This window comes from Pristis pectinata, chromosome 8 (genome assembly GCF_009764475.1).
Source record: "Pristis pectinata isolate sPriPec2 chromosome 8, sPriPec2.1.pri, whole genome shotgun sequence".
Taxonomy (NCBI): Eukaryota; Metazoa; Chordata; class Chondrichthyes; order Rhinopristiformes; family Pristidae; genus Pristis; species Pristis pectinata.
In genome coordinates, this window is record NC_067412.1 from 83,393,049 (window position 1) to 83,404,462 (window position 11,414).

General features: G+C 43.7%; 1 protein-coding gene across 3 annotated transcripts in view; it reads right to left on the reverse strand.

Moving 5' to 3' along the window:
* lnx2b (ligand of numb-protein X 2b) overlaps positions 1 to 5,503 on the reverse strand; it is a 63,645-nt gene extending 58,142 nt beyond the window's left edge. Inside the window, exons 1-2 of one of the 3 annotated variants that reach the window (XM_052021476.1) lie at positions 5,154 to 5,393; positions 4,985 to 5,042 (exon numbers count right to left, since the gene is read on the reverse strand). The gene's annotated coding sequence lies outside the window, so the exon portion shown is untranslated. Of the gene's footprint in view, positions 1 to 4,906; positions 5,043 to 5,153 lie in introns of all 3 variants that reach the window. The other 2 variants (XM_052021475.1, XM_052021477.1) reach the window with 2 other exon arrangements.
* Positions 5,504 to 11,414: the final 5,911 nt, after the last annotated feature.

Here is an 11,414-nt window from a genome sequence, read left to right on the forward strand (position 1 = left end):
TGCTACTGAACATCCAACCAACAAGAACAGACAAAAACAATCATGGTCCTGCTGTATCAATTAATTTTTCTCCTTGCACCTCACTTTCTCACCAAAAGTGCTTCTTTAGCCTCTGCAAATTTTGAATGCTACACACCATCTTTTCCTCAATCATTAATCTGAAATGTCAATAGCCCATATGGTGTCCTGGGCCATGTGCTCAGATCTTGTGCTGATCAGCTGGCAGAAGTATTTGCGGACATATTCAACCTCTCCCTGCTTCAATCTCAGGTTCCCTCCTGTTTTAAGAAGACCACTATCATCCCGGTACCAAAGAAAAGCAAGGTAACATGCCTCAATGACTACCCACCAGTGGCTCTGACATCCACCATCATGAAGTGCTTTGAGAGGTTGGACATAGCTCACATCAACTCCAGCCTACCAGACAACCTGGACCCATTGCAATTCACTTATCACCGAAACAGGTCTACAGCAGATGCCATCTCCCTGGCCCTACACTCAGCTCTGGAGCATCTGGACAGTAAAGACACATACATTAGACTATTGTTTATTGACTACAGCTCTGCCTTCAATACAATAATCCCAAGCAAGCTTGTCACCAAACTCCAAGACCTAGGACTCAACACCTCCCTCTGTAACTGGATCCTTGACTTTCTAACAAACAGACCGCAATCAGTGAGGACAGGCAGTAATACCTCCAGCACGATTATTCTCAACACTGGTGCCCCACAAGGCTGCATCCTCAGCCCTCTACTCTACTCCCTATATACTCATGACTGTGTGGCCAGATTCTGCTCTAACTCCATCTACAAGTTTGCAGATGATGCCACCGTTGTAGGCCGTATCCCAAACAGCGATGAGTCGGAGTACAGGAAGGAGATAGAGAGCTTAGTGGAATGGTGTCATGACAACAACCTTTCCCTCAATGTCAACAAAAGAGCTGGTCATTGACTTCAGGAAAGGGGGCGGTGTACATGCACCTGTCTACATCAATGGTGCTGAGGTCAAGAGGGTTGACAGCTTCAAGTTCCTGGGAGTGAACATCACCAACAGCCTGTCTTGGTCAAATCACGTAGATGCCACGGCCAAGAAAGCCCACCAGCGCCTCTACTTCCTCAGGAGGCTAAAGAAATTTGGTTTGTCCCCTTTGACTATCACCAACTTTTACCAATGCACCACAGAAAGCATCCTATCTGGATATATCATGGCTTGGTATGGCAACTGCTCTGCCCAGGACCACAAGAAACTGCAGAGAGTTGTGGACACAGCCCAGCGCATCATGGACACCAGCCTGCCCTCCTTGGACTCTGTCTTTACCTCTCGTTGTCTTGGTGAAGCAGCCAGCATAATCAAAGACCCCACCCACCCGGGACATTCGCTCTTCTCTCCTCTTCCATCGGGTAGAAGATACAGGTGCCTGAGGGCACGTACCACCTGACTTAAGGACAGCTTCTACCCCACTGTGATAAGACTTATACAATGAGATGGACTATGACCTCACGATCTACCTTGTTGTGACCTTGCACCTTATTGCACTGCACTTTCTCTGTAGCTGTGACACTTTACTCTGTACTGTTACTGTTTTTACCTGTACTACATCAATGCACTTTGTACTAACTCAATGTAACTGCACTGTGTAATGAATTGACCTGTACGATCGGTTTGTAAGACAAGCTTTTCACTGTACCTCGGTACAAGTGACAATAATAAACCAATACCATACAGATCACTGAAACCCCATTGACATTATTGTGTCAACCTGAAAAAGACCCATTAATTCCAGCCATCGTGTTTTCTATTGGTTAACTAATATACATTCCACACTGTTAGGTTACGTTTTACCCCACAGGCCCTTTTTCCACATAACTTTGATGTGCATGTGCTTTGCTGCAGTAAATTATGTCATTAGGTCTGCGTTTCATAACCAAATATAAAAAACATTCAAACTATGCAAATGGACCTCAACTTCCTTATTGGGAGACCACAATCAGTGTGGATCAAGTAATAACTTCTCCTCCTTGCTGTGATGCAACCAATCAGGAGTTTGAGGAGATTTGGTACGTCACCAAAGACCCTTGCAAATTTCTACAGATGTACAGTTTGGTTGATTCACAGCCTGGTATGGAGCCTCCAATGCGCAGGATCACAAGACGCTGCAGAGGATTGTAGACTCAGCCAGCTCCATCACGGCACAACCCTCCCCACCATCGAGGACATCCTCAAGAGGCAGTGCCTCAAAGTGGTGGCATCCATCACTATTGACCCTCACCATCCAGGACATGCCCTCTTCTCATTACTACCATCAAAGAGAAGGTACAGGAGCCTGAAGACCCACACTCAATGATTCAGGAATAGCTTCTTCCCCTCCGCCATCAGATTTCTGAACAGTCCATGAACATTACCTCATTATTCCTTTTTTTTTGTACTATTTACTTATTTCTGTAATTTGTAGATTTTTTGTGTCTTTGCACTGTACTGCTGCTGCAAAACAACAAATTTCATGTCACATGTCAGCGATAATAAATCTGGTTCTGATTGTGCAATAAGAACTGGAAGTTCTCAGCAAGTCCAGCAGCATTGTTGGAACTAGAAACATGAGTTAATGTTTCAGACTGATGACTAACAAAAACTGAGAGCCAGGAGACAACTGAAATAATATCATTAACGTTTCAAGTTCTGATTAACAATCATCAGAAACAGTTCCTGACTCAGTAGCTATTTCGACCGGTTCTGTTTGGAAGTAAAGAGATTTCTCAAGACCACCCCCCCCCCCCCCCCCCACATCAATTGTGACTGTCATTGAGTCTAGGTGGCAAGACAACAGCAAGGTAAATAAATCAAGGACTATAACCTACAAGTATTCAGTTACAGCCTTGTTAGAATGGTATTATAGAGATAAACAGGTGAATGGAGAACAAATAGAGGTAGGCAGCAGTAAAAATGGAGGTAGGCAGCAGCTGAGGGAAAACAAAAATCAGTATAGTGTTTAGGTATGTTTCCCTTCATATAAATGTACCAATATAGCCTTTGACCAAGTGGGGAAAAATGTGCTTAAAGATCAAGACTTCAAACCCTCACAGTCCACCACACATAAAAATCCCTGCCCTCCTACATGCTTTCAAGCTAGGAAAACTATAGTAGGCACTTGAAAACACTGGAGAGATACCACCTAATGTGTTTGCACCAAATCCTCCAAATCCATGGGAATGATAAGTAAACCCAGGCCAACATCCCCAGCAAGAGGCTATAATTACTTTCTGCCAGGCAGGCCACATCATGTGCATGCCCAACACCAGACTCCCCAAGCAGACACTCTGTATACCTTTCTCTGTTGTAGAATAGAGAAAGAAGATTCAAGAATGTTCTCAAAGCCTCCCTGAAAACATACAACATACCTGCCAATTCCTGGGAATCACTCAGTCATGACCGTTGAAGGTGCAGAAGGAGCACTCAGCTTAGCTTTGAGAACATCAAGTCCATGTGTCAGAAGCACAGACATGCCCTGCATGTGCATCAAAAGGAGTGCACCACCTCTCAAATTATCCACCTGCTCACCGCACTAAACATCTCCTTTCCATCTGTGGGAACATAAGAATTAGGACCAGGAGATGGCCCCTCAATTCTGCTCCACTATCCAACATAATCACGGCTGATCTGACTGCAACCTCAACTCCACATTCCTGCCTTTCACCAGCACTTTTCACCAGGGACTGCCCCCACTCTTGGGATCTTGGTCCCACCTTCCCTCATTAGACACCTCAGAACTTCAATGGAAGAAAGTCATCCTTGATCCTAAGGCACCAAGGATTCTGAGAAGCTAGCTCCGAACACCAACATTTCCACAACAATTTAGAGCTGGTTTTGATGTACAAACCCAGTACAGTATTACAAAACAATGCAAAAACCATGGTTTTGAAGGATTTGCCAGGCCTTTAAAACGTAGATTTGGAGATTATCTAGATAATCTCTATTAAATACTGATGTCCATAAATTTGAGCAAAATGCTGCACTTTAACCTCCTATCTGCTCAACTCTTCCAGAAGTCCACAAATAGAACAGTTTAACAGGGACACCCTACACCAGCCAAATCCGATCCAAGTCCGTCTTTGGCGTTTCCACACTTCCAAACAGAAAATCCTTGGCTTAACATCGCCTACAAAACTACCGACGGCTTTTGCTGCTCTATTCAATAACTGCAAGTGCATAATGATGTCGCGTTAATAAATGTTTACAACAGGAACCTGTTCCCTGGTGTCCAAACCTGTAAATGGCTTGAGATTCCCATGGCCACATCGATACATTTCCATCCATTATAATATCCATCCCCAAATTATTACATTGGGAGTCATCCTACAGCCAATTTGTACATAATAGTCCTATCCTTGGAATAAATGCAACATTTAAATAAATGCAAAGTTTGAGACTTTGACCGGCACGGTACCACAGCGAGTAAAGCCACTGTCTGACAGCTCCAGAGACCCAGGTTCAATCCTGACCTCAGGCGCTGTCTGCGTGGAGTTTGCACGTTCTCCCTTTGACCGGGTGGGTTTCCCCTGGGTACTAGTTTCCTCCCACGTCCCAAATACGTGTGGATTGGTAAGGTGATTGGCAGCTATAAATTGCCCCTACCGTGTGGGTGAGTGTAGAGTGGGGGCAGTTGATGAGAGTGCGAGATTAATGTAGAATGGGCGATTGATGGTCGGTACGGACTCGGTGGGCCGAAGGGCCTGTTTCTGTGCTGTATCGCTATGACTTATATATCCATATCTGTGCGATCAGCCCTGTATTTGGATTTCATTCACCGTTGTCATTTCAGCGCAAGTTCACTGCTTCAGAGTCATGAGAAGTGGACTTTCGAACTGCATTTGTTTTAAATAAAATCTTAATTGCTGATTCTGCCACTCACCATTGGAGTACAGACCAGTCATTTCTTTCCTTCGCGGTGGAAGCCACACGTACGTGCAATCCCTCCCTCGACACCTACCTGGAAGTCTCCGCAGTTCCCTGGCTAACGCAGAGTTGTCGCTATCTAGAACAAAGAACTGGCGCAAGAAGAATAAAGGGCAGCAAGTTAATGGGGCCGAATCTGAAACCAGTCAGCCGAACACTTCCCAGCAACTAACGCGCCACCTAACCTTAGTTTTGAAACCTACCTGTGGAACCTTTCCGGAAAGTGGGAGGGAATTAGCAAAAGCCAACCAGTCCTCTTCTGAGCGAGCAGGAACAGTAAAAGTCTTCTATTCTTTTCGCCAGCAAACACTTTAAAACTCTAATCATTACCCTCTCCCGGCAAGCACAGCCCCCAGATGTACCACTTTCACCGTGGTAATGAGTCACCGCAGTACACAAGTTCACAGTTAAAACTGAGCCACTCTTCACCTTGTCCTGTTGGAGAGGAGTGGAGGGGGGAATAAACGAAAGGAACTGACGTTTAGGGAGGCGGGCAGCGTCAGCACTGAGACCTGCACGTCAGCCAGCCACCCTGAGAGGTTTCTACCTCACCAATGTGTGATCAGTGCCTTTGGCTTTAATAATTTAGCTCTGAAATATGAGTGCACTTCGCGTGGATTAGCAACTAAACATTTGCAGAAAAATATTTAGATTTGCCATGCTTAAAACCAGTCCAAAACAAGAGGTTGACACCTGGAATTATATATTCACTATTTAATATTCAGCAGAAATATTTCCAGGATAACTAATAGCTCCAGATTTTAAGGCATAGGGTAATTGGCACTACATTTGTTTTGTTCTTAAACCAGACTGAACTGAGCTACACGTCAGGTGCGGCACCTGTTAAAACATGACATCATTTCCAAAGCAATTGTTAAAAGAGCAGGAGTCCGAGAAAAGGAAGTCTGAAACTGTGGCAGGATTCAAAATTTGTTCTCAAATAAAAACTGAAAATGCTGGAAATACCCTGCACCTTGATGACCTGAGACTTTAACTTGTTCTCTCTCTGTTGATGCTGTTTGACATGCTGGTTATTTCCAGTAAATGAACATCAAATAAATTGTAGATGCTGAAAATCTAAAATAAAACTAGAAAACGTTGGAAACCCTCAGCAGGTCATATGGCATCTGTGAAAAGAGAAGTGGTTAACATTTCAGTCCAGGAGCCTTCATCAAAACCATTATTATTACTTCAGTATTTCCTGTTTTTATTTCAGATTTGCAGCATCTGCAGTTTTTTTAAAATTTTATCCAGTTGTGGAGTTGTATAGCATAGAAATAGGCCCTTCTACTCACTGTCTATGCTGACCCTCATGGCTATCTACACTAAGCCCACTTGCCTGCATTAATTTCATATCCCTCTATGGAGTAGCCTAATCTTGCTCCTGTTTGCCATGTTCTTATCAATACACCAATTTAAACCAGAAGTTGCTACCACTCATCCATAACTATCAGGTTATCAGCCTCCCTCCAAATAGTTAAACAATCTTTGCAATTGGACTTAAGATTAGAGCTTAGGACATAAGGACATCAAATGGACAGCACTGTGGCACTGGGTTCAATTCTGGTCTCTTTTTTCATTTATATTTGCTTCTTTTAAATTGTAAAATAAAAGATTGCCACCATTTTTCTGAGTTTATGAAAGGGCAATACCTGCAACATCACAAAATTCTTCCTCTTAGGCAGTCCCAATGAGCCAAGGATGACTTGCTCCCACTCCTGTTCTGTGAGTTCCTAGGTGGCAGAAGAGGCCATCGTAGGGTCCACAGACTCTGCCACACGTGAGCCAAGGCAGATGGATGGGGAGAGTTGGACATGATGTACTCTTCACTGTTTTCACTGGGCTTCTGCATGCCCCTGACAAAGGAGACTCAAGGTTCTCTGTGCCATCCTGAATGCTCCTTCAACAGGTTGAGCAGGAATGGGACAAGGATTCCCAGTAAATGGTGAGAATGTTGCACTTTTTTCAAGCAAGTTTTGAGAACTTGACCCATTTGGTCCATTCTCCTAGTACTTCCTTGCCTTGAAAGAGCATGGAGTAGAGTCCTTGTGTCAGGAGTCTGGTGTCAAGCATGGGAATGATGTGGCAGCCCCCATCCAGGTTGACTGAATGTGTTAAGGCCTTAGTGTTGGGGACATTGGCCTGGGAGAGGATGCTGACATTGGTTCATTTGCTCTGTCTGTAGATTGGAGTATTTGTCATTGGTACCTCTCCAGTGTTTTGAGGTGTCAGCTGTAGGTTGTTGATGTGTCTGAAGTGTACGTGACGCCAAAGGCTGTGCTGGAGTGTTGGAGATGGTGATGATTTCATCATTGATGTCAGCTTCTGCTAAGAAATGTCTCATAAGATATGGAGAATGGTCTATGTTTTCCAAGGACCTGTCATGGATCCTGACCATCAGGGGCAGTGTTGTATGGCAGAGACAGGAATTTTAGAGGACTTTTATTTTGTGGATGTTGAGATGAAAGTCCATTACCTCAAACAGCTTAGTGAATGTGTCAATGCTGACTTTGCACCCACCATGCACATATGCAAGTGCATACAGTGATGTACCAAAAAATATCACGGAAAGGGAATCCTTTGCAGCTAATATGGTTAACAGCTGAAGTTTGGTTTCCAGGAGCATGACGAGAAAATAAGCTGACCCTACATGTACCATGGTCTACTTTGAAAGAAGGAAGTGGAACTAGGCAGCTGAATCAACAGGCACTCAGTGTTGAGGTTACTTGACCTTTGAGGGCAGAGGTTGCGAAGTGAAGGGTGGATAAGGGAAGAAAAGCAACAGATGTATCCTGTTTACCAGACCCTTGGATGGATGACCTTAGAGTCATGAGGATCCTGGACAGAGGTACAGTGAACATTCTAGAAGGCTGGAAGTCAAGAAGAACTCTCAAAGACATCAATAGTGACAACCCAGGAATAACCATCGCCGAAGTAAGATCTGGAGTTTGAGACTTAGGGAAGACCACAACTCATCGGAGTGCAGACAGAGGAAGTTGCAGCTGCTGACAGATGCATTTTAACAGAGTGTACGGGCCAGATCTAGACTGACTACACCTATAGGCGCCCAACGACACGAGGTGGACAAGGACCCTGGTGTCCCACTCCATCAGCGATAATAAACGAGCGTGTGAAGCATTACATCTGAGCGATGTTACACATGCCGAGCCATGGGTGATGAGACACATGGTACTGGCCTGGGATAAAGATGTCCGAGGGGCTGGGAAATTAAGAGTAAATAAAGAAGAGAGACTGAGCCAGGTCAGGAGCCAAGACAAAGGCCTGGTATGGAAGAATGAAGGATGGGGCAGAGGATGAAGATCCAAAGCCATAGAAACAATATGGGTTCCCCAAGCAAGCAGGAGACCTTTAGAAAGTAATAATCACCCTGTTACAATGGAGTGTTGTGCCCAGTGACATCAACAAATAACTCACTGATTTGGCCAGTTAGGAAGTTGGACAGTTCTTGCCAAATGACGATCGACCACTGGGAGTTAAATAAAACCACCCCTCTAATTGCATCTACAATGGTAACTAGTCCTGAGACTAAAATGAGGCAAACTCCACAGGCTTAGTATTTTACCATTCTAGATATTAGCAATGGATTCTGATCCATCCCATTGAAACAGGATGGTCAATACAAATTCACCTTCACCTTCCAGGGACAGCAGTATACCTGGACACGTCCACCCCAAGAGTTTCAAAACTTTCCCTTGATTTTCCACCAAAAATTAACATAGGGGCTTGGGCGTTTCTCGAAACCTGAGTGTTTGATTCAGTATGTTGATGATCTTCTCCTGCAGACAAACATTAGGGAAGAACGTCTCCAGCTCCTCAATAAGCTGCCAGCCTAACTCGTTTCTTTGGGACTTAAAGTTAATCCTAAAAAGGCCCAGATTATCAAGCCCCAGGTCGTGTATTTGGAGACAACAGTGACCTAGGAAAAAGAGAAACTGAGAAGAAACATATTGAGTTTATATTGAAATTACCCTCCCCAGGGATGTGAGGTTCTTCAGATCCTTTTTAGGACTGGTGGAATACTGTAGAAGCCATATTGACAGGTTTACCACTAAAACCTCCCCACTGTCAGAAATTCTAAAGCAGATGCCTCATGGCTGTTGACTGGGTAACACACTCAGTCCATTGTGGAAACGAAACAGGCCCTGGCCCTATCCCCAGCTTCATAGATGTCAGACTCAACTCTTCTCTTCTCACTGGAAGTGGCCAATACTGACTTGACCAGTTGCAACTGATTCGATCAACAGTCCTCTTGCAGGAATGCCATGGGAAAGTCTGACCAGCTGCATATGCAGCTCAGCTCCTAACTCCAGAAGAACCAGGATTTTCGGTCTGTGAGCGATACCTGCTAGCTGTCTTCTAGGTAATACAGCAGTTTTCATACATAATCAGCCTGAACCCTTATAATGGTCCTTGCAGACATAAACCCATCCAGTTGTTGCTAGAATCATAGTTCAAGGATGGAACCATTAGCCAAACTCACTGAGCCAACATACTTTACTATTACAGGCCCAAGAGATAGTGGTGAAACGTATTTCCCACCTTTCTCACAGTCTTGCAATTCCCCAGTATCTTAGTTATGCTGGGGAACTGCATGATTGCCAAGTGTGGACAGCAAATGATCCCAAGGAACTATTCTTGCCAAAACGATAGAGGGCAAGGCTGCAGTTGCGCGATGAGCAGCTACAGTATAGAAAGGATAACGGGCAAGCCATTAATGTGTTAGGGATTATTCTGGAGTTATGAAATTATGGACAGTGGATATTAATTAAAAAGAGAAGCAGTCTTCAGGAAGTAAAACCTGTTCACAATTCAACTTCAACTGATACTTTAAAGCTATTGAAACCAATCATTGGGTATGGGGCATTCTGATTCTGTACCATTGTAACTACACAGGGGAAGACAATAGATGAATGTTCATATTAATTGATGGCCATTGAAAACTTCAGGATGAGATCAGGGTAGGTGTTATGTGACCATCTCCTGTATTAACACATTGTTTAAATGCATATCCCTGCCACTTAATGCGCAGTTCAGGACATGTCTGTTCTGTCACTTAATATTCTGGCTAGTTGTATACTTAGGGAGACATTCCTCAACACTGTAACAAAAGGGGTATATTTTGGGTGTCTGGAGTTTGTGCTCAGGAGTTTTTGGACCTGACACCACTGTTGAACATTCAAAGCAGTTCTGCTCGTTGGAATGTGCTACCATTGTAAATATGTAATTCTGCAAAGTTACCTGTCTATATTCAAAAATCTTAAAGTTAAGTAGGTAATTAAAGCCATTGAAAATGTAGATAATTGTTGATTGATGTTTTTGTGTTTAAAAAGTATAAAATATTGTATGAGGAGAGGAGAACTAGATTCTCTCCAGAAGATCTGCTGTGTTGAATAAAGACTTCTATATCACCATCTTCAGTATCTCTCTGGTGACTCAGTTCGCAGTTACAACAGATGAAACCACAAGTATCACTGTAAATTTTTTTTGATAGATCTTCTATGGTGAAATACAGAGTAAAAAGCCACAAAGATCCACTGCTAGTGGAGAGAGCTTTGAAACTACCCACAAAGGTGAGTGCTCAGACTGCCAAGTTAGCAGCAGTAGCGTCTATGATCAGCCACCCTGACATGTTTCCCCTACCAGTGGACACATATTCGGACAGTATGTCTGTATGAAATAGTTTAATCATCTTCTTGCCATAGAGTAATAGAGTAAGATAGCACAGAAACAGGCCCTTCGGCCCAATTCATCCATGCCGAACAGGATGCCCATCCAAATTAGTCCCATTTGCCCACGTTTGGCCCATATCCCATTATATGAAGCGAGGAGGCTTGTATCAGTGAATGGTAAACCTTTACCATCTGGGCCCCTTCTTAAACACATAATTCAAGAAGCCCAATGACAAAAATATTGTATAATTAAGGTAAAAACTAACCACTAATCTTCCCCTATAAGCAGATGAATTGACAAAATTAGGTGTCAAAGAAGGGGAACCATGGCAACCCCTGACAGGTAAACAGGTAGATGCAGGTACTGTTAACCAGACTAGGATTGAGGACCTGATACAGGCCCAAAGTATGGCTGATGATATGAAACAAATCAGCAATGGAGCATGCCCTATCTCATGATGGCAAATGGAAAGCTAAGACCCTAGATGAGGACAGACTTGTTCAAGAAAGCAGTCCAGATGAAGGGCCTTGACCTGAAAGGAGAACTTGGCATACCACACCAGTGTACTTACCTTGGATAAACTTAGTTCCTCTGCTGCTATGCAAGGTGGTCCTGGTAATTATTGATATTTTCAGTAAGTGGGCCGAGGCATTTCCCACATTACTGACATGTCTGAGGTAATGGGATATACTGGTGTAACAAGTGTTGGCTTCCACACAGTTTTGAGTCTGACCGAGGTACTTTTTTTTACTGTCTAGATCATGCAGAATGTA